We start from the raw sequence: 11,402 nt of genomic DNA, 5'->3' as shown, positions 1-11,402 counted from the left end.
GGCCGGCGCTCGGCCGCCTGGACCAGTCCGGAGCCCAGCGCGGCCGCGGTGCGGGTGGGAGTGCGGAAGCGGGTTCCTCCTCCTTTAAAGTTGAGTGACACGTGGGCGGCCGGCCACAGTCTCCGTACACTTGTTCCCCGCAGAGGATAATCAGCGTCGCAACTCCTGTTAGTGTCTTCACCCGGCACCCAGCGCCCGGTCCTTGGCACTTGGCCCTCAGCACCCGGCACCCAGCCTGCACAGCACCTGGGCACAGTCAAGCTGAACGTCTCCCGCGGAGACTCGCGCTCTGCTAAAGCAGGTAAAAGGCCGGCAGGGAGTTGCTTCAGGACACATTTGGGGCGGAACCCTGGAAACTTGGCTTGTGTGGATGTGATAAAGGGCTTGGGCTGCGGGAGGTTCGGGCTTCCCCACCTGGAGGACGTAGATAGCCTTGAACCGAAGGCCCTCGCCCAATCCGTAGAGCCCTCCCTGTCCCTGGGCTTTGTCTTACGACCTTCCCGACACCCTCAGCAGCACGTTTATTTTAGGAACCTCCAAACATAGCAAACACAGTATTCATCCTCAGTCTACAGTAAGTATCTTTTTTGGGATTTTTGCCATGAAGCTGAGTGTGAAGGAATACTAGTCATTTTACTTTTGGATTTATTTGGTTATAAAGAAGTCATTTGAATTGCTATCTTCTTGGCATCTCTGAGAATTCTAAGGAAGCAGGAAAATCTGGAAATTGCTTTCGAATTATTTTAATGACGTATATGATTCAGGTTTTTCAGTATCTTTTGCAACTTTGAGTTAAAATTTTTGTCATGACCCAAAAACTTTTTTTTTATGGCCTGCAGAAAGCTTGCCAGCCGCCTATACTGTGCCCGTGATGCACTGTGCTGTAAATTGTCGGTAGGGCGTGGGGTTTGTTCTGAGAGGGTTCTCCCGCTGACACAGGCTGACGCGCATCCAGGAGTGCTTCCAATCAGTTACATGCAGCGCTCACTCTTATTTTGGAAATGGCCCAGGGCCCAAAAGAACCAGGGAAGGACAAAGTTTATCTAAGTCTGTTTTTCTAGACACCCAGGCTCTGAGACCTGGGGTAAACACCTGCCTGAAGTGATCTGCATAATTTCTAGATTAATCTCTCCAAACCAGAAGGTAAGCAGATGACATTTTAAGGTACCTGGCATTTAGATGTGTTCCAGAAGCGGATGCTTGCATTTCTGCTCTTTCTAACCCAGCTCTCCAAGCATCTAGACCTTCTGTTTTCTTCTGCCCTTGGCCTGGGGCAGGAGACTTCAAAAACGGCCAGAAGCTCACTCTTCCCCGTACATTCACCCCTTTGCTTGTGGCTTTGCCCCTCTTTCCATCAAGAAGTGTGTTTATTTTTCACTCCCTTGAACCTAGGCCTCAACATATGACTTGCTTTTTCCCAAACGTCAGAAGAAAATATGAGGCTCCCGAAAAGCACTTGTGCCCTGAGGCTTGTCCCTTCCCACCACCCCTTGGCACCCTCCAACTGCCACTTTGCAAATGAGCCCCAACTAAGCTGGCAATAGGGACCCGGTTATGTCTGTCACCCTATCTGCCTCTCTTTTCTACAACCCTCTAGAATATAAATCTCCCCAAAACACTGTCCCCTCCCCCGCCCCCCAGCTCAAAGCACTACAATGCACCTACTCTCACTAACTACAAAATAAAACTAAACTCCTTAACGTGGCATTCAAGGCCTGACTTTTGTGCCCCACCCCACCCTCCCAGACATCCTCCCCACTTCATTCGCTGAACAGCTCTGCTGCAGCCTGGCTCCCGCCTCCCTCCAACCCCAATGCCACTGCCCAGCCCCGTTACCTGTTCCCTATCCTCTTTCCTCCTGTTCAGAATCGGCGCTGCCTCCCTTCAGTGCTCTCACCAAGACCATCCTTCTCCACAAAGTCTTTCTGGACAATCGCAGTCTCCTCGTGGGGGGAAAAAAGATTGCTTCAGTCCCTGCTCCCACAGAGCTTACAATCCAGGGGTGAAACAGAAAACTGACAGAAGCTGTATTCCTGACCATTCATTTGACCCTCAGCCCACAGGTCCTGGGGTTTGTGTCAACCAACGCCTAGGGCATCTTTCTTGTAAATGTCTGTGTGCTGCCTTCAGTACCTAAGAGGAGGCCTTGTACAAAGTAGACACCTAAAAAGCACTGGTCAGTAGGTTGGCTGCCCCAAGAAATTTCCCAGAGACTTCTCACACTTCAAGACTTCTTCAGATTTCCTTACCGAGCTAAATAATTGTGTGGCGTCTAGTGTTTCCAGCGTTATGGTTCAGATGGCCGTGACTGGAGGCACTGCTCGGCACTCTGCACTGTGCTGTCACTGCCTTGTCATGTCTTTGAAACTGCTGACATTCCAGATAATTCCTGTCACTTTCTTAAGCCTTGCTTTGATTCTCGTGGCCACAGTGAGACCAAAGTTTTGAGATACAAAGGGACAGAGACCAAGTTTTTTAACGGCTGTATGCCCTGCACGAAACCATGCCAAGCAACGTTCAGACATAACTTGTATTCCTTCCAGCCTCGGTCCGAGACAGAGGTTCTTTTCCCATAGCCAAATAAGCAAAAGATGCACGAGGAAAAGTCTAGAAACAGCTCAGCTCTCCCTCCGCAGCGGGAAAGGTTAGGAAGCCGTGATGTGTTCATGCAATGGAATAACACGATGGGGTGAAGAATTGACAGATGACGGCTGCAAGCAGCGGTCTGGACGAGTCTCTGAAACAGTGACGAGCAAAAGAAAGTCAGAACAAAACACACAGTGTGCTTCCATTTATGTGAATTTATATGAAGTTCCAACCCATGCAAAACCAGATACTATTCAGGGACACCACATGTAGTAGGACTACAGAGGGAGGGGGTGAGGGATAAGCTTCCAGGAAGGAGGGTCGGAGAAGAGAACGGCGGGAGGTGTGCGGAGGCTGCGGACAGAGGGTTGTGCTCATTGCTAAGGCTCGTTGGATCTGGACCCAAGTTGCCATTTGCACTATGGACCCCGCAGGGACCCCCTTCACATCCCAGCAGCGGGTGCTCCAGTTGGCAGAGCCTGGGCCATGTGCCCGTGCCTGCGCCTGGCTGCAGAGGAAGTGAGTGTGTGATATTTCCAGCTTCTTCCATGGGGCGGAGTCTCTGCTTCGTAGGATAGACGGTTCTTGTAACGCAGATGGGGCCTCCGATACGGTTCGGCCGAAAGGAATTATTTGGTCCAAATTCAAAATTCCCTGATGACCCAATATAACCAATGTGTAAAATTTAGACTCTTGGAAGAAACACATGGCCTTTAGGGTTTTGCTAGATGATAAGCAGCTCGTGGTGTGCTAGAGACCAGCTCTCAAACACTGGTTGTTAGTTTTTAGTCGTTTGTTAAACGCAGCCATTATTTCAAGTTAAATTATTTAAACTTACACTCAATTAAATTTTCTGAGAGAGACAGGAGAGTGCAAGAGGGGAGAGGGGCAGAGAGGGAGAGGGAGAATCCCAAGTGGGCTTCACACTTGTCAGCACAGAGCACAACACGGGGCTCGATCCCAGGACCCTGAGATCGTGATCTGAGCCGAAACCAAGAATCGGCCATCAGCTGACCGAGCCACCCAGGGGCCCCAATTAAATTATATTTTCGAAAGGTAGCAAAACTCCAAGTCCTCCACGTCCTAATTCTTTTATCACACTTGACCATCCTCTGGGCTCCGAAGGTTACTTAAATCTACAGCCGCAAGCTCTCCTGCAGTGACCTCACACAGGCAGCCGGGACCACCCGGTGGGAGCGTCTACACCATGGACATCAGCAAGTGATGCCGATCAGAACCCTCTTTCCTCCCCCGTGTAGAGCAGGATTAGCTCCAGCACCCCCGGGAGCTGGCAGAGTTTGGGGAAGCGCTTAAAGGGAAGGTTCCCGTACTGCGAACTACCGTCAGACAGCTGCTGATCAAAGTTGGTGTCATTTGATGGAAACCTAGGAGAATGACACTCACCTGCCGGCCGACCGCCCCAGGTGTCTGGGGAGGTGGAGGGCTCCTCCAGGGACAGCAGGAAACAGTTCTAAACCCCTGAGAGTACGGTGAGCGTCAGAAGCCTCCGTTATGTCACACTGATCAGAACTCACCAGTGGTTTGTGTATTTGCTGGTTTTATTTTTTATTTATTTATTTTTTAATGTTTATTGATTTTTGAGAGACAGAGCGTGAGTGGGGGAGGGTCCGAGAGAGACACAGAATCCGAAGCGGCTCCAGGCTCTGAGCTGTCAGCACGGAGCCTGATGCGAGGCTCGAACTCATGAACCCGGCGATCATGACCTGAGCCAAAGTAGGACGCTTAACCACCTGAGCCACCCAGGCGCCCCTGCTGGTTGTCTAAAGGGTCAAAAGAATTCATTGTTCCCTCTCACATGAGTGGCAGCAAGCGCACAAGGCCGGGTGCAGAGAGGGGACAGATGTCGCGGGAGTTGATTGGCCTGGAGCTGCATGACAGAGAGCCCCACCTGGGCGGATTAGCGCAATCCTGATCTCTCTGTGCCCTGGAGGCTGCAAGTCTGACCCGAAGGTGCCGGGCTGCTTGTCTCGAAGGCCCTCTCCTTGACGTGTGGTCACCTGTCCTCTCCGTGTCCTCATGGGGCATCCCTCTGTCTGTCCTGCTCTCCCGGCTAATGGGGGACACTGGTCACACTGAACTGGGGCCCTCCCATGACCTCATTTTAACCTACTCACTTCTTTGAGGACCCCATCCCAAATACAGTCACATTCTGAGGTCCTGAGGTCAGGAGGTCAACATGTGAATTTGGGGGGGGGGACACAATTCAGCCCCTAACAGAAGCACGGCTGAGTTCTCTTCTGATGGCCCGCCTTTCTCAGGGGAGTAAACAGCAGGTCATCCTCGAGGGAAGAATGTAGTGTTTGAGATCCTTGGTGAGAAAAGGGGTGGGCAGGGTGGGCAGGGGTGGACACAGTCACCAGGGGCGGGCAGGGGCATGGCCTGAGTCACCAGGGGGCAGGCAGGAATGAACACAGACACTCGGGTGCTGTCGAGGTGGATGCAGACACTGCAAGTTGGGCAGGGGTGGACATAGTTCTCAGGGGGCGGGCTGGAGTGGACACAGCCACCCATAGTTCTCAGGGGGTGGGCAGGCCCGGGGACAGTCACCAGGGGCGAGCAGGATGGGTGAGGAAGGGCATGGCACTTCTTAGGCAGCCCAGAGCTCCAGTTTGGGCGTCAGACTCAGCGACCCTACAGTTCCAGACCCGGCATCGAACCGCCCCCTGTGCTCAGCGGCCCCCTGGCCTCGCCCTCCAGTCCCCTGGGCAGCTATGGCCAGCCTGTGTGAGCATCGGTGGCTGACCTTGCAAGCTGGACAGGACAGCGTTAGGAGCAGCCTCAGAAACCGGAGAGCCGGATCAGGAAGGCACGTCCCCACGTCTTGGCTGCATGGCTTCTGGCAGGTGGCCAGCCTGCCTTGTGCCTCTGCTCTCTCGTCCACAAGTAAGCTGGGAATAAGGAAGACGCTCAGCCGGTGTGGCTGCTGTGGCTGGTGACACATGCGTGAAGCGCAGGACACCCCAACGTGAGCTGTCACCACTGTCCCCTGGAAAACCGGGATCTGAGCATGGACTGCACTGACATTTACATACCAGGTTACATACCTACGAACGATTCACAAAGTTCAAAGAAATTCATGGCAAACTTGTCGTCCTGCACAAGGGATTAAAGACAAAAAGCTTAAAATGAAAGAGAGGAACTTTAATTTGCCAAGAAATTGTGTAGCCACATAACCCGACCAGAGGACCTGAGGCATGTGGGACCTGGGACTCACGGGGGCGGGGATTGCAGGGAACCCCTGGAAATCCAAGCCCACAGATAAAAATAGCATCCCCTCCTCGACTTGCCCTCCAGCCCGTGGTGACGGCTTCTGATTTTCACAAGGCTCCGGCTTGGGTGTGTCACGTGGTTTTCGCTGGCCCTGCTGACTCTCGCTGACGTGAGGACAGAGGAGCAGGCTGCTCGTGCCAGAGATGAGAGACGGGGTGTGAGGAGTTAGCGACCTGTGAGAATCAGCCTTAGTTCACCCATTGCGCAGCGATGTATCAGACGCCCCGGTAAGGCAGGACCCCCCCAGACTCCCAGATAACAGGCCTGGAAGACCTCTGTAAAGCTCTTCCCTGGGGGTACCTGGGGGGCTCAGTCGGTTGAGCATCTGGCTTCAGCTCAGGTCATGATCTCACAGTTCATGGGTACGAGCCCCGTGTCAGGCTCTGTGCTGACAGCTCAGAGCCTGGAGCCTGTTTCGGATTCTGTGTCTCCCTCTCTCTCTGACCCTCCCCTGCTCGCGCTGTCTTTCTCTGTCTCTCAAAAATGAATTTAAAAAAATTTTTTAAATAAATAAAAAATGAAGGTCTGCCCTGTGCCTGATCTCTGATTCAGATCCTTTGAGGAGGCGAGCTTTCTCACCAGGGTGTACATTCAATGGCAGAGAGCAAAGTGGCAGGAGGGAGAAGGGCCTGGGCCGACGGGGTGCAGGGGCAGAGACCGCGGAGGACTCGGCAGGCCGATGCCCGAAGGGGAGGACCCGGGAGGGCGGGGTGTGTGCTCAGACGGCGCAGAGTCCTTGTTAGGAATGCCTGCGGGCCGCAGCGGCCCCTGCCCCGAGGAGACAGCAGCCGGCGAGGAGATGGGGAAGCGCTCCCCGGCTCTGCGGCCCTGCCAGGGCCCAAAGCCAAGGTGCAGACAGACACTCGTCTGAGAAGTATCCTGCTTGGAGAGCCAGCTCGTAAAGGGCTTGAGGAGAGACAGTTAAGTGCTCAGGGAACGGGATGCCGACCTTACACTTTTTATGATAGATTTGTAATTGTTCTGTGGAAGGATAGAGAAGGAAACAATGAGGAAAGTATACTGGAGAAGTTGACCCCTCTCCCTGTCCCTCAGATCCGTTCTCTGGATGCATCCTGGCAAGAAGGGGTGAGGGGTGAGGGTCTCCACGTTCCCACTACGCACACAGAAGTGTTTATGACGCAGCTGAGCTCTGTTTTGCCACGTGACACGTTTATTTGACTGCATGTGGCAGTTATGTCCCACGTCACTACACGCAGCTCTGTTCGTTCCTTCCGCAGCTGCATCAGCAGCCGGACTAGCAGTGTTTTCGCTTATTGATCTAGTCTTATATGGACAGACATTGAGGCTCCTTGGTTTTCTATTTTCCAGTCTTGCTTAAACGATGCTGTGTCATCTATCCTTGTGCGTATATCTTTTGCACACTTGTGCACGTCTCCGAGGCGAGTGGGCCCCTGGTGGACGCCCCCTCTGGTTTGCTCCAGATGAAGCCAAGGCAGCCCAGAAAATTTTGGGAAAGGCTGCAGTGGGCCCAGGCTCCATTGCAGCGAGGGGCTCCCAGGGGGGCCTGGGCGGGACAGAGCCACAGCTGGCTGGCAAGGGAATCGGTCACATGTTGAGTCTTCACTCGCCACCGGGCCTGGGGAGGGACTCTGCCTGTCGGGACCTGGGGGGATTCACCCCAGGAAATGCAGGCCTCATCCAGGCCTCCCAAGGCCCGGGACAGGCCCTCCAGGGTCAATGAGGTCAGCTACGCGCAGGAGGGAGGGATCAGTCCAGACTCTCCCGACCTGCAACTCGGCCCCTGGAGAGCTCAGGCCTCGTGATTGGGGACGCGGCCCTGGAGGGAGGGGGGCGGCAGGAGCAGGACCCAGGATCACCGTGGTGCTGAGTAGTCCTTGTGCAAGACCCAGCTCCCAGCCTTTGGCCATGGCGCGGCCCGGGCATGAAGCAGGCCCCTGTGCCACACCTCCCTTGAGGACAGGGGAAGGCGGTCTGGGCGCCTGAGCGCCATCGGAAACGCCCTGGTTACCTTACGGGGCTCCGAGCTGCGGCCGCCTCCGCAGGCCGCCGCCCCTTCCCCAGCGTGCGCTTAACCCCGTCGTCAGGCGAGCTCATGAAATCCCTCCGTGCAGGAAGTCAGCTCACTTGGTGTCCCGGCAGAAACTTCACCGGGGAGACGTGCTCCCCATGGTGCTCGCTCCGGGCTCCGCAGGGCCAGCAGGACGCGCGGGTCCGCCCGGGGGGGGGGGAACCCCACTCGGCTGTCATCTGTCCTCGGGGACATGTTGGGTTTTGTGAGAAGCCGCCGCAGTCTGAGGTGACGGAGATGCTACTCCACCCTCGCGGGTCTTGCTAGGTCGCGCTTTGTTCCCGGGGAGGTTTCTCGGCCTTCGAAGCGCAGCGCAGCACAGGGCCGAGCGTCAGCCGGGGCCCCTGCAGTCCTGGGTTTGAATGTGACGCTGCCACAACGCAAGTCCTTGCTGCCGCACATCCTGTGTGTGTGTGTGTGTGTGTGTGTGTCCCCCAGGGCAGGGCCAGGCCCCAGCGTCTCTGTCCGCACTCCTGCAGCCTTGTAGACCGAGGCTCAGAGGTCACTGACAGTCACAGACCCCGCAAGTGCCGGCTTCGCTCACCTCATCCAGAAACCTGCCAACGAGACAAAACGCTCTCCAAGCTGCAGGCTTACAAATTCGGCACAAGAACCACACACACAAGTCTGGAACGTGCTGCCTGTGGCGGAGGCGTGTGCGCGGGGGCCTGGGCTGGAGGGTGGGGTCCTCCCCGGAGGAGGGCTGGCGCGGCCTGGACTGCCCCCCACCACCCCACCTTCACCTGGCTGTCAGGCCCGCCCCACCGGCCTGTCCTGGGAGCGGGACTCCGGGTGGGCCGCCTGGCAGCTCCGTGAACCCAGACAGAGCAAGGGGGAGGTGACGCTGCACAGGCTGCTGGGGGGCTGTCCCGGGGACCCCCGGGCTGTGAGCACAGGAGCCTGTCACATGTCAGAGTACAGGCACGTTTGGAACCAAAGGGGACACTACTTACCCTGCTTATCCTTACACTTCATTTTTGCTCACTGTTGGGCTTAGCCCAGATCTAAGGGCGATGTCTTCTAATGGAATCAGCAGACGAAGTTACAGAGAAGGAAACTGAGGCTGAGAGGGTCTTGCCCCACACACAGGCCAGGCGCCCCGCTCCTCTGTCTTTATGCCCACAATTCGCCCACTGGGAGCAAGGGAGTGAACCGCAGGCTTCATGGGGAAATAGGTCTTGAAACGGGAGCTTCTCCTCCATTAAGACCACCTTCCAGGGCGACTGGGGGGCTCAGTCGGTTAAGCATCCAACTTCAGCTCAGGTCATGATACCATGGTTCGTGGGTTCGAGCCCCACATCGGGCTCTGTGCTGACATCTAGCTCAGAGCCTGGAGCCTGCTCTGATTCTGTGTGTCCCTCTCTCTCTGCCCCTCCCCTGTTCATGATCTGCCTCTCTCTGTCTCTCAAAAATAAATAAATGCTAAGAAAAATTTAAAAAAAATACCACCTCCCAAAGTGATCTCTAGCAGCACCTGGCTTGTGTGGGGTCTTTTGTAGCCTACAAAGCACATGTGCGCCGTTATTTAAATTCACAGTCCCCCCCCCCCCCCAAGATCCCCTCTCAACAGATGAGGACACAGAAATGTAAGGAGGCAAACCGCACAGCCAGGCTAGCACAGCAAATGTGCAGTACTCTGGGTCCCAGACCTCCGTCCCACATGCTGTGGCCCAGGGCCTACCCAGGAGAAAGAGAATGCGGGACGGGGGTGGGGTGTGGACATGCGGATAGACATGCTCCAGTAGAGACAGATGTGTGGATATAGAGATTATAAACGTAGTTCTAGTCATTGATACCCTGTGGGTATTGATCCAGTGGTGGTTAGGGGTGTGGACATAAATATATGTATATAGACAGACACTGAGAGAGACAAATACCAAGTGCCCCCACTGAGCTGGCCAAATTGAAATTCTGACATGCAGGGCCTGTGGGTGGCTCAGTCTGCTCAGCATCCGACTCCTGATTTTGGCTCAGGTCATACTCATAACAGTTCATGGGATCCAGCCCCATGTCCATTCTCTCTCCTCCCTCTCTGCCCCGTCCCCGTTCACACATGGACATGCACATGCTGTCTCTCTCTCTCTCTCTCTCTCTCAAAACAAATAAGATAAATATTTAAAAAATAAATAGAATAAAATTCTAATAGGCAACTAGAAAGCCTGGGTCTGGATTCCGTAGCTCCTGGCTTCCTTCAGTCCACCCGGGACTCCTTCCGAAGGGAGACCCTGGAGACCGTCTCTGGCCTGCCTGGGAGCGAGAGATTGCTGGCTCCGGATACTGACAGGTGTGAGGAAACTTGCCTTTCTCTTGCTCATCAAAATCGACGTTTTTATATAGCTAGAAACTTCCGGAGCTTCCTGAGACAGTCTGGGAGACAAGTTTATAAATAGTTCCACTTTTTCTTTATATGTATGCAAGGATAGAAGGGAGACTCAGGGAAAAATCAACAGTAAAAAATATTTGTTACATATTTTACCATTATAAAATTGAATTATAATTTAAGCGCTTTGATACATTTCGAACTGGTAGATTTTAAGGTAATTATGTGTCTCCTCTGTACTATATTTGCTATCAACTTATTGCATAAAAGGATTGCTTGTGAATTCAAAATTGTTTTTAGATTTATAACCCTTTCAAGTGAAAAAGGGGTTTTTCAGAAGTGCTTCCGATTGCCAATTTCTGGTGGATCTCCCATTTGCCATCAATAATGCCTCCTGCAGACTCCTCCGTCGTATAAATCTGGCCTGACAGGCCCATAATGCGCGCGGCGGGAGTGTTCTCGGGGTAAGGAATCATATCTGTGTGAATTATGGTAGGCCAGCCAGTGGAAAACATTCATCCCGCAATTTATGAATCAGGTGCCGCCGAACGTGCTTCGGTATATCCGAGGAGACGCGGGTGTTTTCATTTCCGTCGCCGCCTTGATAAATGTGGATGGTGAAAACTGCCGATCTGCGCGGTCGTCCGGCCTGCCTCCCCCCGTTGGCTGCCCCGTTATCAGAATCGTGCGGCTCTGCTCCGCGACCTCAGGCTGTGAAGACCTCGCTGGTGGCGGTGGCGTCGGGTGCCGTGTCCGGGAGGGGCTGGGAGAGCGCAGGTGGCAGAGGCCTCAACAGTGTCTAACGTCGTGTGACTTTACGTGGCCTCCCGTGCCGGGCGGTGTGGGGTGGAGTTCCGTTACCTGTGGAATACGGTTCATGTGGTCGGAGACCACAGAGCCACGGTGGCGGTGAGACCACAGAGCCACGGTGGCGGTGCGGAAGAGCGTCGTCTCGTGGGCACTGAGGGCGGAGCAAGCGTGCAGCGCCTACGCGGTCTGCGTCCACTGGGCGGCTGTCCTCTCCTCACTCTCTCCTGCCACTTGGTCACTGAAATACGGGGTCTGATGTGTTCAGTTGGTTGGTTTAAAAGTTAAAGTCCGGGACCTTGAACCTTACCCAGCCTGCTGCCTTTGGGTAAGTGTGTGAGCGCGTGT

The 11,402-nt window shown here is 54.5% G+C and overlaps 1 long non-coding RNA gene across 1 annotated transcript in view; it reads left to right on the top strand.

The window, feature by feature from the left end:
* The first annotated feature begins 6 nt into the window (after positions 1–6).
* Positions 7–11,402, top strand: part of LOC115276856 — a 26,662-nt gene continuing 15,266 nt past the window's right edge. Inside the window, exon 1 of the long non-coding RNA XR_003902115.1 lies at positions 7–301. This is a non-coding gene — a long non-coding RNA (uncharacterized LOC115276856). The remainder of the gene's footprint in view (positions 302–11,402) is intronic.

This window comes from Suricata suricatta, chromosome 2 (genome assembly GCF_006229205.1).
Source record: "Suricata suricatta isolate VVHF042 chromosome 2, meerkat_22Aug2017_6uvM2_HiC, whole genome shotgun sequence".
In the NCBI taxonomy this organism is placed as follows: Eukaryota; Metazoa; Chordata; class Mammalia; order Carnivora; family Herpestidae; genus Suricata; species Suricata suricatta.
The sequence above is the reverse complement of the archived record's forward strand: the minus strand, read 5'-3'. Positions and strand labels throughout refer to the sequence as shown.